Below are 19,627 nucleotides of genomic sequence, written 5' to 3'. Positions count from 1 at the left end.
CGATGCCCTTCTGAAGGCTTGCACCAGTGGTGTGGAAGCTTCAGTGTCACCAAAACTACACGACTTTGGAAAGAGTGTCAGTGGCCCCTTCGTAAAGGCATTTTGAGTTCGTGTTGTCTAGAGGACCTCATCTCCGAGTGATCCCCAAACAGCATTACTGCTTTTAAAAACAAATTGACTAGAATTTGTTCACACAGTAGGACAAACTTGATGTATTTCTTTCTCCCTTCCTTATTTCATTTAGATGTTCTTTTTTTCTAGGGATGTTTTCCCCTTTGTCTTTGTCCAGCAGGCACCGTTCAGGGTGATCTCTGCGGGAGAAAGCAGGGAGCAGGGGGTCTCTAGGTGAGCAGCCTGGCCAACCTCAGTTTAATCCCCAAACCTTTGCCCTGACATGGTCAAGTATGACTCCTCCCACATCTGGGCATATTTGCCCAGGTGGGAAACAGCTGCATGTGTGATGTTAGCCAGGTCAGGTACACACACACACACACACACACACGTACGTGCCAGGATCATGGTGTTTAACCCTTTCTCTCAGAAACAGGACTGACTTTGACCTGGTCGCCTAGGCCCTCCCTGTGTTTCCTCTCATGTCCTCCACTCTGTATTCCCTTGAGTGATAGTTTTTGATTTTATTTTTGCCGCATACATCATATACATTGAATCAAATCTAATGTGCTGTTAACTTGATACGCCTCAATGGCCTACTTGTGGTATCAAAGAAAATCCTAGAGGCCGAACAGTAAGGTAACTTAAAGAATTTGACTTTCCCGGGTCAGCTTGTTACGACAGTGACCTAATTAGTATTTTGTGAAAGGGATCCTTTACAATGTTAGATTTTGGTGCCTTGATAGTTAGAATCATTTAGGAACAGCTGCTTCTCTTCCTGGTGGTGTTAAAAAACAAAATGCAACTGAGTTAATTTTTTGAAGGTCGAACTGGCTTCCTTCAGTGACTTGTGAACCAGGAAGCATCTCATCCTGCAGACAGAAAGGCGCTCCAAGGAACTGTACAAAAAGCAAGACTTGTATAGGCAGAAGAGAAAAGGAACAATGAAGTTATAGTAGACAGAAAAGCAGATCGGTCCTGACAAGGTCACTTTCCTTTAGGGGTTGGCAGGGGTCTATCAGGCAAATTACCTAATTAGTGCTAATGAGGCCATTCTTCATTGACTGGCCTAAGATTCCATTTCTGGGAGCATGGAAACTGTGAAGTTTGGTGACATGGGCCCTGCTTTTTGTTTTTGGTTTCTTTTTTTTAATTATTTTTAACAATTTCCCTCTTTTGGTGAGACTCTAACCTGAGAGAGGTGATCAAAATTTAAGGCATTAGCACTACTCACAGCCACCTCTTGAAGTGAGCTTTGCCGGTTCTCTGTGGATATTCACAGGTGATGGAGTTTTTTTTTTTTTTTTTTTTTTAAAGATTTTATTTATTTACCTGAGAGAGAGACAGTGAGAGAGAGCATGAACGCGGAGAAGGTCAGAGAGAGAAGCAGACTCCCCATAGAGCTGGGAGTCCGATGCGGGACTCGATCCCGGGACTCCGGGATCATGACCTGAGCCGAAGGCAGTCGTCCAACCAACTGAGCCACCCAGGCGTCCCGGTGATGGAGTTTTTTTTGCTGACTGTCTGTGTGGTGTTCACAAGTCATGACTTTGGGTTCACATTCTTTTAGTCAGTCACTCTCTTCATTCCTTTCTTTCTTTTTTTTTAAAAATGGTTTTGACATTTCTTTTCTTTCTTTCTTTCTTTTTTTTTTTTTTAAAGATTTTATTTATTTGACAGAGATCACAAGTAGGCAGAGAAGCAGGCTGAAAGAGAGAGAGGAAGAAGCAGGCTCCCTGCCGAGCAGAGAGCCTGATGTGGGACTCAATCCCAGGACCCTGGGATCATGACCTGAGCCGAAGGCAGAGGCTTAACCCACTGAGCCACCCAGGCGTCCCTCTTCATTCCTTTCTGATGTTCCATTCTTAATGAGATCATTGGCTTGGTGGTTAGTGGCTGTGCATACAAACACCCACTTAAAGCTTGTGAGAGAGTACAGTGGACCAGGAAGATGATGATGATTATTTTTAATGATTTGCCTACTAGAGAGAGAGAGAACAAAGAGTGCGAGCATGCATGGGGGTGAAGGGAAAGGACAGAGGGAGAGAGAGGATACCAAGCAGACTTCCTAGTAAGAATGGAGCCGGACACGGGCCTTGATCCTAGGACCCTGAGATCACGACCCAAGCCGAAAACAAGAGTTGGTGCTTAAGTCAGCTGTGCCCAGGGTCCCCGTCATTATTTTAAGCAGGATAATTCCCGGTGCCTGGAGTACCTCAGAGCCATGGTCCCCAAGACTCACTGTAGTCAAGATCAAATCCCACTGAAGGGGTCACTCTCCAAAGCTAGTCTAGTGATCTTGTGTAGCTGAGCTCGGCTTCCCCAGAAGTGTCCATCAGGGCAGCAAGTGGCATGGATGACGGCACAGACTAAAACAGTAATCAAGGACTATCCTGTTAACCAAGACCAACTTGGGCCAGAGAGGCCAGGAAGTTTTGTTGGCAGTATGGCTGTTAACGGCGGATTCTGCAGCACCTTCAGGAGTTAAAAGGCGAGGTTCTGGTAATAGCCTCTCTTGCACCTGTGGCCAGGGAAGCAGTGATCTATCAAAGGAAGCTCTCCTGGAGTTATGGATACCCCCACCTCCGGCTAATTCCTGCTTGAGTTTGAGGCTCAGGTCTGGGAAGGTGACAGCCTTGGAGACCAGTAAAATTGAAGGGTCTGTGGGCCACAAGGCAGTTTTATTCTGCTTACCCTTGCCTTGTGTCCCTTTCTTGGTACAAGACTTGGACACAAGGTTTTCTGGCTTTGGGGCTGTTAAACTGAGGCAGGGAAATAGAAATCCTGGGTTAGGGAGCCTCACTTGATAGAGAGGGGGGCTTAGTTCTAGAGAAACTGAGGCTTTTGTCAATTGGGGAAAGGTGTGTGAAGGAAGGACAGACCTACAGGATCGTCAGCATCATGGCCAGGCCACCAGCAGTTTGGAGACTGGATTATCCCTGCTTGCAGTGGCCCGAGCGTATGAACAATCTTTCAGGCCAGATCAGAGCAGAGTACGGGCAAATGAATCATAAAGGCCTTTGGGTTCTAAGAATTAGGGAAAGGTTGGTCAGAGAGGGAAGAGGAATGGAGAGAAACACTCTTGATCTGCTTTCTTGGGTGGAAGCAGTCTACCTTGATGTTGGCTGCTTCTCTTCTGAGCCAGTTTGATCTTGAGCTCTCCAGCATTTGCACAGGACCAGCTGTCAGGTGTGGAGCCTTCTTCAGCTGTGAGATAGCACCAGAGTTTCAACACCTTGTAATTTGGTGTCAGTGATCAGGAGTTCCTGCTAGCATCCCTTTCAGGAGTCTCACTTCTGCAAATGCATCAGAGTAAGACAGTAGTGGTCTGTAAATGTCAAAAGACTTAAGGATGCTCATTGTTAGGATTTTTTATAATGTAAGTGGTAAAAATATTTGGTCATTTGTGCAATATACAACATTTTAAGATAATAATTGCAATTATGACTGATAACATTATAGTGGGACATAACGGATTTCTAGGAATTTCATTCATTTTCTAGATCACTTATATCCTGAACCTGCGTCCATACAAGTATAAGATAAGGAGGTTTAGCATCTTTCATTTGAGAGTGCATCCCACGTAACTTAACAGCAAATAAACCTAATTAGTTTAATATTTTACCCAGGTGAGAGACAAATCCTTTGAGATTTTCCAGGGACCCTCTGGGAAATCTCAGAGTTACTTGAAGGTGCAAAAAACCCCCATTTAGAATTTGATTTTAGGAAGTTGTCAAAATGTCAAGCGGTTTAAAAGTCTGACTAAATGGGTCACAGATCATTATGAAATAATCCTCCATTTTCTTTTTAACCAAAATGACACAGAAAATGGTGTTAAAGGCAAACACAGAAGGTTACAACGCTGTGAACAAAAGTTAGCTCTTTTAGTATTGAGAAGATTGGGTTTTCTTAAATCACCCAAGAGCTAATGAAGAGAGTGTGATGCACCAGAAGTTGCTTTGGTTAAGACACAAAATCTTTGCTGCCTAGGAGATTGCTTAAAAGATAAGGAAACTTTCAAAGTCTCTGATCTAAAGCATTCCAAAGGTCCAAGAGAATACTGCCCTTTTTTTCCAGGGAGAAAATCAAATTCTAATTTTGTACCAGTGTAGTCTTGCTATTAAAACTCATTAGAAAAGCAAATCCATTTCAATCTTAGCCTGCTTGACCACATGTAAAATTCCCTCTACGAGATTCGAGATCCCCAAACCTGCAAGTGTTTTTATATCCATTCAGATCACGTCTCATCTGTATGTTTTTCCTCATTCTGGAACAAGTAGTTTTCCTCTCCTTGTCTACTCTTAATACTCTTGTTTTCCTTCACCCTTGTTTTTTTGAAGCAGTTTCAGGTACTTCTGTTGACTAGAATTCTTAACCCACAGAATCCTTATTTCCTAGTGAAAACTAAGAAGCAAGCAATCGTGGACTGTCTCTTACACTAGCATTCTGGGGATCAGCAAACTCATAAATACATTTCATATCTTGAAGAAGTATATTCTTTCTCCTAGTAAATTTCTCAGTGTTGCATGAAACATGTTTACTAATATACCTGCATACTTAAGTTTCTCTATAATAAACCAAAAGTAGATAAACTGGTGTTCAATAATTAATCAATCAATAATAATTAATGTTCATTATTTTATCTTATTTGAAAATGATCTAGATTTTCAATGACTATACATCATTTAACTTAACATAACAAAACTCCAGAGTTTCAAGTTACCAAAACCATTTGGAGAAACTATTTAAGTGGACCCATCATAAAACATAATCATGGCTAAAAGTTCACCTAAAACTTTTATCCTACTTACATCTATCTAAATTACTAATTTTTAATACATTGAGATTGCTTATGAAAATTTTGTAGACATTAAACAAAGTTCTTATACTAAGATATTTTTCTCGCTGACAAACTTTGTAACAGAGATGAAGTTAATCTATTTGAGTAGAAAATGCAGGCAGAATAAAAGTATTATATTTAATGCTGGTAGCTCTAAATACATTCCTGTTTTAATTAAACAACTAAACCAACAAACTTGCTTTTTTTCTTTTTTAAACCAAAGACTATCCTAGATCAGGCAAATCTGAAGAATATTTGAGTTAGTTTTTATATTTCTGAGAGTCTAGAAATATTTAATTAAATACTTATTTTCCTTTAAACGAATTAAATAGACCTTTTAAAAAAATTTTTTTTAGCAATACCATCCAGAAGTAGAAAAATATCACATCTACAGCATACATATTAGACATACATAAACATACATACAGACACAAACACAGACCTTAGAGCTGTTGTTTTGAAATTATAACCATACTGGGTGGCTTAGTTGGTGAAGCTTCTGCCTTCAGCTCAGGTCATGATCTCAGGGTCCTGGGATCAAGTCCTGCATTGGGCTCCCCACTCATTGGGGAGTCTGCATCTCCCCCTCCCTCTGCCTGCAGCTCCCCCTGCTTGTGCTTGCTTTCTCTGTCAAATAAAGAAATAAAATCTTTTTAAAAAACTAAAAAAATAAAATTTTAACTGTAAAATGGGTACAATAATGCAAAACTCACTAGTTTCTTAAAGAACAGTTGGATCCAAATTGTGTTTCTAGAAGATAGGATAAGTTAAGGTTAACCATTCTGATGGTTTAAACTTTTTACCAATATTTGTGGAGAAGACTTTCAAGATTTTTCATTTGCCTCCTTTCCAGATATCCCACCCCAACTCCCCCCCCCCCCATAGGAAGTACCCCATTTCCTGGAGAGACCAGGTAGAACATTTACATCTCAAAAGCACCTGGAGAGAATGCAAGTTCCTTCCTCTTGAATTTTTTTCCTAAATCTTCTATTTTATGTTGCCTGTGAGCCTTTTAAGATGAATGGGTGAGATTTGGGGATTGGTTAGAAGGCTAAGTGCTTTGAATTGCTTCCAGAACTGCATTTCCCTTCTTGCAAGGACTCACTTTGTAAGACAAAGGTAGCTGTTTTTAATTCCTCAAAAAATTGAGTTATGACCTAAAATGATTTGGAAAGGGCTGACCCTCCCATCCAAATACCTTGTCTTCATTTTGTGTCTTTATATTAAGATGGAAATCAAAACATTCCTATGTTCTGGATGTAGAGCTTTGTCTTGGGAATGTTTTCCTTTCCCTCTGGGTATCTTTACCTGAGGAGAGGGGGCCTAAAAATAGTTACTATTAAGTTCTGAATATCAGCTTCCAATTTGGCCAACTGACCACATTGCAACTTAGAAGATCCTTTCAAATATGTCCAGGTTTCAGCTTGGAAAAACAGTAAACATTCCTGGAGGTACTGAACTATCCCTCCCCACCCTTGGATGCACAAGGCATTCCCAGGGAGGGTGCAAAGGATACTACTGTTACCCCCCCCCCCCCCCATAGCAATAGGAAAAAGACTCAGACAATTCTCAGGACACAAAATGCGATGCACAAGAAGGCTCACATGTCGTCTTTCGCCGACTTCTGCCAGTTTTCTCAACAGTCCCATCTAGAGGCTCCAGAGTAGGGTTTAAAGTACAGAGTGTTATGGGAGGGCGCCTGGGTGGCTCAGTGGGTTAAAGCCTCTGCCTTGGGCTCAGGTCATGATCCCAGGGTCCTGGGATGGAGCCCCGAATCGGGCTCTCTGCTCAGTGGGGAGCCTGCTTCCTCCTCTCTGTCTGCCTGCCTCTCTGCCTGCTTGTGATCTCTCTCTGTCAAATAAATAAATAAAGTAGAGAGTGTTGCTCCAGTATCTGCCAGAATTTGGCAAGGATTTCCACTGAATTTCTGTTTTAGTGTCCCCTTGGCTGTTCAAGGGAACAACTGATAGGCGTTTATAGAAAATCCCCCAGATAACCCAAGGAGGGGCCCATACTAAGGATCTGCAAGGCAGATAACGGAGGCATCTGTAAGGCCATTATTTGGGCAGACTTTTGTTTGCAGTCGTGCAGTTCCTGCAGAGTGAAGGCAGGTCAGGCCGAGGGTTGGTGGGCTGAGTATTCGAATACGGGAGAATAGAGGAGAGCACTTGGAGTCACATCTTAGGCTTTGGATTTAGGTACTTCTTGTGTCTTTAATTTTTTGTTAGCCTTTTGCAAGGCATCTTTCAGCGAAGCCATTTTGGAATCTTGAAGCCTTTCGGAGGCTTCTGCAAGCCCATGAAAATAGGTATCCCATTCTGTTCTATCTGGGAACCCATGCTTTCAAGTGCATTTCTTAAGTGAATGATGTTGTCTAGGTGGATCATTCTCCATGATGGCCATTGTCGTTGTAGCTTATCTTCATAGGATGTCGTCACAGCTCTTTGATGTCCAACAAGCAAGTTCACCCGAAGTGGGCACACTCAAGATTTGGAGCTAGAGGATCCCATTCCTCACCCGAGCCTTGGTCACTCAGATGCAAATTATTACCTAAGGGGGATGTGGTGCTGGGTTGGGATTGGGTGCTCTACATTGTACCTCAGGGCATGGACATTTTCTTGAGGTTGGCAGGTGACCTAGTGTCCATCTAACTCTAGTTGTGACCAGCTTATCCTCACATGAGTGTCATCAGTGGCAAGCCTGCCAACAGTTTTTCAGCACTTGGCCCGCCGTGCCCACCAACTCTGGAGCTTTGGATTCTGAGATGCCCATTAACGATGGATCTGTTATTCCTTCCTCTCATGTGCATAGTAAGAGGGACCAACAGCAATAGAGGAACTGGAGCTGTTTCCACCCGCAGTAACCAAAGAGAGAGTACCATGGTGGAGAGGCCTTAGGTGCACAGCACCAGCAGCTCCCAGCGTGGAACTGTGGGCCAATCCAGCAGATCCCAACAGATGGGAACTAGGAACTAACCGGCGGCTAGGGATCTGGCTTTCTTGGGGATCCATCTGTCAGCTGAGGCTGGTCTGCTAAGTTCCGGGCTGGAACCATGGATCAACCAGGGGACAACTGAGGGCTAACCAAGGACTGGCGCTCTGTTAGGGCCTTCTGTCCGTGTAGACTGACTGCTCAGCCCTGGACTGGAGAACCAGTTAGATTGGGAACTCAACTTGAGCGGGGCTCATATCTGAGAGAACCTTATCCACGAACCTTAGAAAGGCAAGACAGACAGCTCAAAGGGTTGGCCGTGTTTCTCATCCCTGACAATATCAGAGGTCTCTTACATACCACCACTGACACCAGACTATTAAGAAACAAAACTCACCTGAGTCAGGGGAGAAGGTCTTGTTTGCTTTATTCAGTGATTCCTGAATTGGGCAACATCCCATTTAGCAGATAGAAAGCAGCTCTGAGAAGCTATACAAAATGAAAGGCTTTTTGTAGGTGAGAGGGAATGGGAAGGAGGAAATAATACTAGACAGAAAAACAGGTTGGTTGGTCGTGACAAGGTCTTTTTCCTTCAGTGGGGGCTGGGGTGGGAGTGGGCGGAAGGGAGATCTGTCAGGCAGATTATTAGACAATTCCTCACTGACTTTTTTAAGATCCCATTTCTGGGAGAGTGGAAACTTTCAGTTAAGTTTCAGTTTGGTGACACTGGTCTTAGTGTAAGCAGCTCCATTTTGGACCTGTTGTCTTGTTTTTAACTGTGTAGGGCAGGCAGTGGCCAACAATGGCCTGCGGGCCCAATCCGGCTGCCTGTCTGTTGTTGTGAGATGGTTTTATTAGAGCACAGCTTGCCCCTTTTGTGTACATGTGGTCTGTGGTTGCCTTCATGATACAAGGGCAGAGTTGAGTCATTGCAGCAGTGACTATGGCTTGCAAAGCCTAAAATATTTATCTGGTCCTTTCCAGAAAAAGTCTGCCAGCCCTGCTGTTCAGGAAGGAATGGGGTGCTGTCGGAGTCCTTGCTGTGTGACTTCACTGGTGCAGGCAAGGTTTGGTGTCGCCTTCTGTGATAGGAAGAGGGTTCTCATCATCGAGGGGATTTAGGGTGAAATTGTACCAGGTACTGGGTGGTTCCCAGCACAAACGAAGCGCGTGATGAATACTAATTCCTTCTCCCCCTTCATGACTCACATCCTTTGCTCCCATCCTCAGGTAGCTGCTTTCTTTGCATGTGAAAATTGGAGATGAAAAGTGGCTTTCAGTCTTTACACGTTCAGAAACGAAAGCATTTAAAATAGCTCCATCCCGTAGAACTATCACGCAAGCCACCGATGTGAGCTAAATGTGTAACTTGAAATTTCCTAGTTAATCCTATTTAAAAAGTAGGAAGACATAGATGAAATTAATTTTAGTAATGTATTTTATTTAGCTCAGTTTCATTTCAACTTGAAATTAATATAAAAAATCACTCATGCTGGAGCACCTGGGTGGTGGCTCAGTTTGTTCGGTGTCTGCCTTCAGCTCAGGTCATGATCCCAGGTCCTGGGATGGAGCCCATGTGGCGGGGTAGGGGGTTTGGTAGCAGGTGGGAGGGCTGCTCAGCAGGGAGTCTGCTTCCTCCTCTCCCTCTGCCCCTTCCCTCTGCTCCTGCTCACTCTCTGCCTCTCTCGTTTGCTTTTTCTCAGATAAATAAGTAAAAATCTTTCAAAAAAATCACTAATGAGATATTTGATTTTTAATTTTTTTCCTTTGTGCCTTAGTCTGTGGAATCCAGTGTGTTTCACCCCTTATAGCAGGACGCAGATGGACTTGACTGCATCTTGAGTGCTCAGCAGCCATGTGTGGCTAGGGGCAACTGAACCCCACAGCTCTCTGCTTCCCTGATACCAGCTGGGCACCCTTTAATTCGTTCAATTCTTAAACCAACTCCCCGGAGTTAGCACAGACCCTGTAAGGCTCCCTCTGGCTTCAGATGCTAGGCTTAAGTTCTGCCCCCCCCCCCCCATACTTCTGACTGATTGGCTGAAAATTGGGTGTTCCCATGATCCCCTCAGTAGGTTTGATAATTTGCTGCAAAGACTCACAGAGTCTCACATCAGTGGTTTATTATAAAGGGTAGAGGAACAGTCGGATGGCAGAGGTATACAGGGAAGGGTTTGGCCAGGGGCAGGTACAGAGCCCGAATACCTTCTCCAGACTGGCCACCCTCCCAGCTCGTCAGTGTGTTCCCCAATTCTGGAGCTCCCTGAATATTGTTCTAGAGTTTTTATAACTCCGTGTCTAGCCCCCCTCCCTTAGGGGCTGGGAGCTGGGGCTGAAGGTTCCTACCCTCTTAATCCCCTGGTTGGTCTGAAGATAGCACCCCCCCCCCCGGGGGGGGCGGGGGGGGGGCTCTAAACATGAGTCACTTAATTAGCATAAACTTGGGCATGGTCTTAAGGGGTTGGTCTGAATAAGATGTCCCCATCACTCCGGGAATTCCAGGGGTTTTGGGAGCTCTGTGCTGGGAACCGCGGAGCAAGACCAACTATATTTTTTATTATACCACACCAGGACAGCCCTAGAATGCCTTCCCTCCCTTCTTCCTCCCCAGCTGGCTGTGCCCTATTTAAGAACACTCCTCCTCTCCGAAACAGCTGATGCATTCTTATTTTACATTCTTCTCTACCCTCTCTTGCCTAATCATGACTGTGCTGCTAACTCCCCCGGTTCTTGGTTCTCAGGAAGCAAATGCAGGAAAGATACAGTAACATTTCTAGGGAAGTTTAGAGATACAAACCGATGAAATGGAGCACAAAACTGGTGACTCTCCTTAGAATATCTTACAGAAGAATCATTACTCTGTAGTGAATAGGGTTGTAAGGTGCAGGTTTCCCAAAAAGTGGGATGTATGGGTAAAACCACCACCCCACCCACTGGCATGTGGAACCACAGGGAAAATTAGGCAGATCTGGCTGAGAAGGCCTGCTGGTCCATGCAGCTCCCTCCCCGAGGAGCCAGGCTGTCCAGGCCCTTCCAGGGCAGGGCACAGGAGCTTCCGGACCTCACTGATAAAACTGGTTCAGGAGGAAGACCAGAGAGAAACTAAGATTTTTATTCCTCTTGTAATCTTTGGTCTCCCTTGCTTGCCTGATGTGTCTGTGTTCTTAATGTCTACTATTCAGCTCGCTCTTGCAATTTTAAATCCAGGGCTTGGGAGCCAGAGCAGTAGGGGCAGATCTTGGTCCATCACTAGGACTGGGGACTTGGGCGGTTACCTCCCCTCCTGGTGCCTCAGTTGCTGTCACTGGACAGTGGACCATTAGGAGGATTAAAATATGCAAAAACACTGAGAACAGGGCCTGACCTCTGGCATTATCTAAGTATTGTTTTATTTGTTTCATTACATCATGTCAAGCACTAACAAGTAAAGAAAAGGTATATTGCAGGAATAAGGGGATGGTGGCAGAGAACCTCCAGTTGCTGAGTAAGTGGGGCGTGGTTGCTAAAGGAACTTCTGTGGATCAGAATATTTTTGAAAAATGTACTATTTTGGTCATGGCTTTCTCAAAATTCTGTAAACTTTAAGGGCTTGAATAAAATTTCTCTTAGTGCGGTTGGAAGTTTGAAGTGGAGTCAGTAGCTTTCTCTGATGTTAAGGATCTTTTTAAGGGTGGTGTTTCCATCTGGCTTTTATCTTTCTGAGGCCTATGTCAGGAGAGGTGTCAGGGATAGGATTCTGTGCTTTTCTATAACGGAGTGCTGCAGCATACCGTGTGAGGCGTGGGTGACCACAAATACTCACATGGGGAAAAAACTTATTTATTTATTTAAGTAACAGAAGGCTACAGGATGTCATTTCTAAGGGGTTATAGGTGTGCTCCAGAAACATAGGCTCTTGTCTGTAAAATGATGAGGTTATGTCTCAGATTGATTCGTGTGGTAAGTCCTAGAAAGCTATCTTGCCTAGGATATGGACCTTAATAGTAGGCTGAGGTATTTTTATTAATTTTTATTCAATATCTTCATTTTAACAGGTCAAGGCCTCTTTAAACATTTTGGGTATTCTAGAAAGTCTTTTTGGGGAAGTAAGCTATCTTACATTAAATTATTTTTTAGATTGCTGGTAATTTCAGTTTTCATTGTTGATAGTCCTGATGTTAATATCACCATTTCTGCCCTCTTTCATATTTTTTCATTCTGACTTTACGGTAGGAAACATGAATCTAAGTTATGTTTTGAACAGATCTTTCTAGGGTGGTTTCCCATTCTTTCTCATCATATGGCTTAAGTGAAAACTATGTTCTTTTCTTATGACTAGAGGATAATTTTTTTTAAAGCCCGTGTTTCTTAAATAGGGGCTGTCTTAGTTTGAGTGGTTCTAACTAAATACCATCAACTGAGTGGTTTCAACAACAGGTTTGTTTCTCACGGTTCTGCAGGCTGCGAGTTCAAGATCAAGGCCCTGGCTGATCAGTGTCTGGTGTCTGCTTTCTGGGTTGGAGACAGCTACCTTCTTGCAGGGTCCTCGAGAGCTGGGTCGAGAAAGGGCTCTGTTCTGTTCCTCCTCTGAGGAGGGCATTCAGCCCAACCTGGGGCCCCTCCCCCATGACATTTGGTAGACCTAGAGCACCTCTGAATACCACGACCCTGGGAGGTAGGGTTTCAACAGACGACTTTGGGGGAGGACTCAGAAACAGAAGCTTCATAATGTTTTTAGAAAGCACGTACCTTGGTCGAACACTGCTTTCCACTATTGTTTTCTTTCATCTGAATTAAGAACCCTTCTGGCATCAAAGCCTCCTTTTCTTTGTCAGGCCTGCCTGTCACTCAGATCTATATTTTTCCCTACAGCTGTTCCCGGAAGCTTTCCCAGGCTGACTTTCTGCCTCCCAGGGTAGTTGGAGGGCTGAATTTTCCATTCCCTGCCTGCCGTCCTGCAAAGATGAGGCATCTGAGAAGGGTACCAGAGCTTTTCAGCTTGAAGGCTTTGGCAGCTAGAGCATGTAAGCCGCCCCCTGTCTGCCAGGCCGCCCGTGGCGTGGAGGGCAGGGAGTCTTTCCCTGCCTGCGGCGGACGGTCTCAAGGCTGGCAGAGAATTGAGAGTGCTGGTTTATTAGCGGTCTCTTATCGGGATCTTCCCAGCCGCCTCTCTGAGCCTCTTGGGAACTCTTGACCTTTCTGGCCCTGAGTTTGAGAACCAGGATTTAGACTGTTGATTTTCACTTTCTCAAGGCTCAGCTCAAACACTCAGCTCGCTTCTGTAGTCCCCAGAGGAGAACCTTCCAACCCCTCGGAATGAGCAGCACTCAACATCCCGCGCGTCTGCCTGGGTTTAGTGAGGGGAAGGCCCAGAAAAAGGGAAATGAGCCTTTCTTTCTTCCCAGTGGCTGTGGGCGTCATCCTGGGGGCCCTTGAGCCCCCTCTTAGGCAGCTGGTTCAGTCTAAGAGTCTCCAGAAGCGACTGGCTCTCTGTTCAGCTCCTCTCCCCCCCCACCCTTCTCCACCGCCCACCCTCCACTACCCTAGCTTGGGGTCAGACTCCAGTTTTGGCACAGCTGCACTGAGCCAGGACTTAAGTGTCACTGTTGTTTGGCATTGGGTCCTCATTGTAAAGGACATGGAAGGAAAGCAGCGAAGCTGTGTTGCCTCCAATTTCAGGGAGCTTGAGGCTTTCCAAGCTCCTGCTGGAGAGTTGTTTCCTGAGTGCTTCTTTCTGCAAGCGGCCGCCTCTCCCCATTCCGTTCACCCAGTGGGTGTGGCTGAGTGTCTTGTTGGAGCCGGCGTCTCTCCCTGTACCTGGTGTCCCGGTCCTAACTCTTTGCCTCTGCTGTCCTCCCAGATAAAGCCAAGGACTTTTATGTCATTTCCCTGCCACTGAATACAGCAGCTTCTTGTGTCTTCTGGCAGCGTGAGCTGTCTTGCCCTTCAGCTTCCAGCCCCGGCTCCAGGTAGACCTTTATCCCCTCCCAGTGAACGTGCCGGTTTCATTCCGTCTTTCTCGTGCCAATTCTTCCCTGGAACACCCCTTTGCTTCTTGTGCTGTCTGTGACCATGTACAGTGTGTGTGTAACCTGCTGAACGGGTGACTTCAAGTTCAGCAGAAAGACTCCCGTGGTGTCTATGATCTGTGCCACTTCATACTTAAAAGTCTCTCCTAGAATCGTCCCCAGTACCATGGCCGTAACGTCTGGGAGTTTGTTCAGGCTGCCATCCCATAATACCTGCGCCTGGGTGGCTTCTAAACAGCAGACCTTTGTTGCTGTGGTACCTGAGGCTGCCAGTCCATGGCCAGGGTGCCATCAGGGGGTCATGCGAGGGCCCCCTTCTGGGCTGCAGACTTCTCAGAGCCTCACGGTGGAAAGGGGCAAAGATGCTCTGCAGAGTCTCTTTATAAGGAGACTAATTCCACTCATGGGGCTCCCCCTCATGACCTGATCCCCTCCGCAAGCCCCCCGCCCCACCCCGGTACCATGTGCTTGAGGGTTAGGATTTCACGTAAGGATTTGGGGTGGTACACAGTCACTTAGACCACAGAGTGCCATCCCTTGGGCACATTGCCATTCCTTACTTAAACGCTGTAGCTTCCAGTGTGTGGGTGTCTTTTCCTTGAAAGATTTCAAGCGTCAGTCACCCACTCCACACGTATTTGAGGGCCTCCTCCTGGTTGGGTGACATTTTAGGCGGTGCTCCCAGGAACCTGCATCCCGTGGCTCCTGGGAGAGTGACTGGTGTGGCCTGTTGCTTTGCTCCTCTGTACTCCCCTGAGTAGTTCAGTAATCGTTTGTGTAACTGGTTTATTTTGCTTTAAAAAAAATGAAGTCTCCAATGGGATCATAAGAAAAGTACTGGAGACACCAAGTGAAATGCACATCTAGAAATCTGGCATGAGGGGCGCGAAGGGAAGGACGCTCCAGGTGCCTGAGTTCTCTTCAAGTCTTGGGAACCCTGCCCCTTCGAAGCAGGTTCTTACTCTGCCCGTATGATGGTGGTCTGACCGATGCTTACTAGTTTCTGTTGGAGCAAAAATAAAATTGAAGTATTGAAAAATTGTAAGAATTTGGCGATCAGCCTGCACGGGGTACGGTGGTCTTTTCTGTGTCGCTGTGTGCAGGGTCCCTGGAGTAGTGAGTCTGGGTCCTGGAGCCCATTCAGTAGTCTCTTAGGGCAGGTGTCCACTGCTGCTTGTCTGCAGGGCCTGGCCTCTGTCTCGGGCGAAGTGGGGGTGTGTCTCAGCTTGCCTGGGGCCTGGCCTCACGAAAATCCGGGTCCACAGGCAGGCCCAGTTTGAACTCACATTTATTGAGCAGCTTGTGGAAGGCATCTGTGAGATACCGATTAATATAGATTATCTGTAAAGCAGCCTTTCTTTTGAATTCTATGTTTATCTAATGAAATCTGGCTTAAGCCATACATGATGCATAATTGAAAAAATGCTTTCAAAAACCATTACCAGGTTGACATACTTGGAAATTAAGTAATGTCCTATCATCTGAATACCTTGTGATCTGATTTTGGCTTAACTTTATTTTGTAAGAAGTAATAATAAGTGACATGCATTAGGAGTGGCATTGCTGTTGCTTGACCCACGCTGAGTAATTTGCACTGGGCGTTACACAAGGGTGCATGTTTAATGGGAATCTGCTAGTTTTACGTGGATGTTAAACTGATGGTGGGAAATTCTGCAGCGCAGAGAACATGTGGTGTACCGCTCAGCTTCAGCCACTCTGGGTCCCCTCTCATTTCAGCTCTGCTCCACTCACTTTCCTCTCCTGTGCTGTGCTCCCCACTAGAGGACTGGAAAGTGAATTCCAGGTACGTGTCATTTCTTGGGATTATTTTTAACCAGAACGTAATGTTTCAGTTTAACTTCAGATGGGTGTGTTTGAACTTGTTTTTCCTCCGACTTGCTTGTTTTTCTCAGTTGTCATTATTGAGTCTTTATATATAAGTTCTTTCTTGTCTCCTTTGGGTTGTAAACATTATTTATGAGTTCATGGTTAGATCTCAGTAGTTTCTGCTGTAAATAAAGGCGCCGTCTCAAGCTACCTTTACTTGAAGAATAATCCAGCTAATTATACCCTTTTGAAATTTAGAGCTCTTTCCGTCTTGACCGCACTGCCTGGTTCACTTAACCAAGAGTGGCACGCCTCCCTCTGTGTAAGTTTTAGGAGCTCTGTTGGTTCACTTGGATTCTTTTAATGTGGATTTTTTTTTTAAATGTACTGATCATGCTCATAATTTCCTCATCTGTAAATGAGAGGGTTGAAATAGCTGGTTATCAAAGTTCCCTTTTGGTTTTGTGGTTATAAAAAAGCCCCCGAATCTAGCCGAAGGCCCAAGTGTTGACCTTCAGTTGCTTAGGGAGTGAATAACTTCCACCTAGGGAGTAATTTGAAGGAAATGCACCCATTGTATTTTTGGTTTGGACTGTTTTGGCATAGCCCATGTATATCCCTTCCTGTGGCCCACTTCTGGGGACATGTGGGTGTGGAAAGGCCATTGGTGGCCCTCAGATCCCCCCCCACCCCCCACTCAGGGAATCCTGGAGGTCTGCTCTGCTGTCACCAGCTGCTCCTACTTCCCTTTTGTGTCCTGGGGGCAGAGTGGAAGATCCCCCGCCCCCCCCCCGCTTTTGTTCCAGCTATGATCTTCATACCTCCTGGATTTTCTGTAGCAAAATCAGTTACCTGCCTTTTGTCCCTTACTTGTCGAAGTGTTCCACAAGTGTCTTGAAATTTCAGTATCACCTGGAAGCAGCCCACGGAAGTTGGGGGAGGATTTCAGGGCCCTCTCTTACCAGGCATACGGCAGGTGGGACGTCTGGTTGGCTGGCAGAGGGTCGCTGAGCTGTGGTCAGGATTGTTTCCTATGCTTCGCTCCCCACATGTGGTGGGCCTGCTGCATGGCACCCATCCTGTGTTGTGCCCCAGCCCAGCAGGGGACCTGCATGACATTTTGAGCACGTGCAGAAAAAGGAGCTTGTGGATTTTCTTCTAGGTTTGGTTGCTGGAGCAGCTGACGCGGGCTAGCTTGCCGTGTTCCTCCTCCAGCCGGCCCAGCTGGTTTGAGCTCAGTTGTACCCGCAGAGTGATGTCAGCTCTGCCCAGGCTGCAGGGACCTTTAGCAGTCAGACCCCAGGTGACAGGTGAGGAGTGACACCGCCCTCTGGTTTCTTTCTGTTTTGACTCAACTGAAAGTCACTACTGCCAGCCATAATTTTTCAGATGGCCTCTGCCTTGCTCTGGCTGTGGGGTTCCTTCTGTCCTCTGTGGGGCCTCTTTGTTAGCACATAGAAACCTCCGAGGTATTTTAGATGCACAAGGGTGGTTACAAAAGTGTGTGAAGTGCTGAAGGAGCTGAAGGGGGAAGACATGTTTTCCAGGGATCAGAAACTGAGCAAGTTGCTGCTGGCTCTAGAGATGCAGGAGCAAAACAAGGACATGGGAGTCCCCCAGAGCCTGGGAGCAGGTGCACCCCACCAGCACCCCCCGTGCCAGCAGGAAGCCTGAACTCCAGGTCCTTCCCTGGGAGCTAAGGCAGGAATGCATTGCTGATGCTGTTCTAGAACCTCTCCTCCTGCCTCATGGGGCTTGGGCATGGGCAAGTCTTCACCCTTTCTTCTTCCTTTTATTTTTAAATTGTTTTTATTTCTTTAAGATTTTTATTTATTATAGGGAGAGAGAGAGGGAGAGAAGATGCATGGGGCAGGGGTGCAGAGAGAGGGAGAATCTCTCAAGAGCAGACATGCTGCTGAGCCCGGAGCCCAGTCCCAGGGCCCTGAGATCGTGACCTGAGCCGAAGTCAGGAATCTGCTGCTTGACTGACTGCACCACCTGGGTGCCCCCCTCCTGCTCTCATGTTGCACCACGGCCTCCCTTTGGCAGAACCAAACCCAGAGGCCAGCTGGCAAAGGCCTAGGAAATGTAGCCCCAGAGGTCCAGAGGGGAGTGTGGCCGGATGACAGTGGTCCAGACGCCAGAGCACATTTGGCACGGGGACTCTCTGGAGTGTGGCTGAAGGAACTGACCTGGTGCCACCTGGCACGTGGGGGACGATGGTCGCTGCTGTTTCCTCTCGGCGTGGGTCAGTGGGACTGGACTCTTGATAGTCTGCCAGTCATGCCTCATGCAGACTATACTCGCAGGAAGGGAAGGAAACCAAAACAAAAAGTCAAACATGCTGGCTTTGGCTACTAGAAGTGAATATCAATGATTCCATCACAGCTGCACCGCGGGGAAGTTACCCGCCGCCCACGTGTGCACTGCACGCCTGGGTGCCGCTGTGCAGAGAGGCGGGGAGGCAGCCTGGTTCCCTCTGGTGTGCCCTGTCCCAGGTGGGAGGCCAGAACCACGCTCTGAAGTCCCGGAACAGACTGGTCCCTGCTGACAAGGAGGAAGCGGCCGCAGGCCCTCCTACACAGCCCTGCCCAAGGGCAGCTCGGCATTGGTGGTGGTAACAGGGTTCCGACGCCAGCATAGGGATTTTGCTTGTCCCTCCAGCCCCTGCTTCCCTTCTGCTGGGAACAGGAAGCTTCCTTGTTGTAGACCCTGATTTCCTGCGGCTCCCCCCACTCCGCGTTTGCATCTGGGGCTCCCCCATCCCCCTGCATCACCCCTCTCGCTTGCAGGACCTGCGAAGGTGGGTGGGCAGCTACCAGAACCCCTCTGGAGCTTCCTGGGCATGGGCGATCTTCTGAAGGGGTGTGGGCCGGGCTTTGGGGACATGCACACAAGGGACCGGGACAGCCACCCAGCCTCTGCTCTGCTCTCTCCGTACCGGGTGGACCAGCGGTTCGTCTCCTACAACATGGGGTGGAGGAGGCAGTCACCAGCAACAGCAGGGAGGCCGTGTGCCTCGCAGAGGCGCCACTCTGTACCTCACCTCTCGAGGCAGGGGCACTTCTCTGGTCCACATTGGTCAGGTGCACACCCTGAGCCAGTCAGTGGACCATCCCTCAGGAGGGAGGAGAAGGCGGCCCTGGAGAACACAGTTGCCCTTCAGATAGGTGCGTGGGAGTGGTAAGAAGGGCAGCTGAGGGTAGAGGGGAAGTCACTGGTCTGGGTGGCCTCCCCGTGGGACTTTTCCAGAGCAGCCTTCCACAGAGTAATGCCAGCGCTGTGGTCACATCAGGTGGCCAGGGTGTCTTCTGCTCAAGCCCCTGCTCGGGACTCCTTGGACGATGGGAAGTAACGCCCACAGAACTGCTGGATGTGTGCCATTTAAAAATGACTGTTATTATGAACTTGCACTAAGAATATATTCTTTCAAACTCAGAAATGTGGTTTCTATAAAATATTGAAATTGAGATGTTATTGAGAATAATGTGACTAGGAGTCGTTAGTAAGATGTGTTTATTATTAGAATCACTCCCGTAGAGAACAGAGAAGACAGCACTCAGGACTTCTAATCTTTTTGCATTAATTTAATTAAAGGGGGCGCTTGAAGTCCATCACCCTTGTGGTCCTTTGTCTTTGAGAGTATAGCCATATCTGTGTTTACCCCTGATGAAAGGAGAGGTTGCAGCGTTCCAGCAAAACGTGGCTTGCTGGGCACAGTACAGCCGCTGAATCCAGACAGTGTGGAGGCCCCGCCTGTGGGTGGCTGGAGGGAAGGGAGCGCTTGTTCCCCACCCACTGAGCATGGCACAGGTGGAGGGTGTGTGTAAAGAATGCTACTTTTATTCCACCAATACTGCAGCTTTTGAATTGGACCTCTTGGTCCGTCTGTGGTTTAAAACCCACACTT

General features: G+C 46.9%; 1 protein-coding gene across 4 annotated transcripts in view; it reads left to right on the top strand.

The window, feature by feature from the left end:
* The window catches only part of NCK2 (NCK adaptor protein 2), a 154,283-nt gene that overhangs the window by 19,656 nt on the left and 115,000 nt on the right, over window positions 1-19,627 (top strand). The window contains exon 2 of one of the 4 annotated variants that reach the window (XM_032351679.1): window positions 15,628-15,694. The exons of 2 other annotated variants lie outside the window; for them this stretch is intronic. The gene's annotated coding sequence lies outside the window, so the exon portion shown is untranslated. Of the gene's footprint in view, window positions 1-15,627; window positions 15,695-16,927; window positions 17,028-19,627 lie in introns of those variants that run through there. One more of the 4 variants, XM_032351678.1, reaches the window with a different exon arrangement.

Source organism: Mustela erminea, chromosome 7 (assembly GCF_009829155.1).
Source record: "Mustela erminea isolate mMusErm1 chromosome 7, mMusErm1.Pri, whole genome shotgun sequence".
Taxonomy (NCBI): domain Eukaryota; kingdom Metazoa; phylum Chordata; class Mammalia; order Carnivora; family Mustelidae; genus Mustela; species Mustela erminea.
Note: the sequence above shows the minus strand (reverse complement) of the source record. Positions and strands in the feature narration are given on the sequence as shown.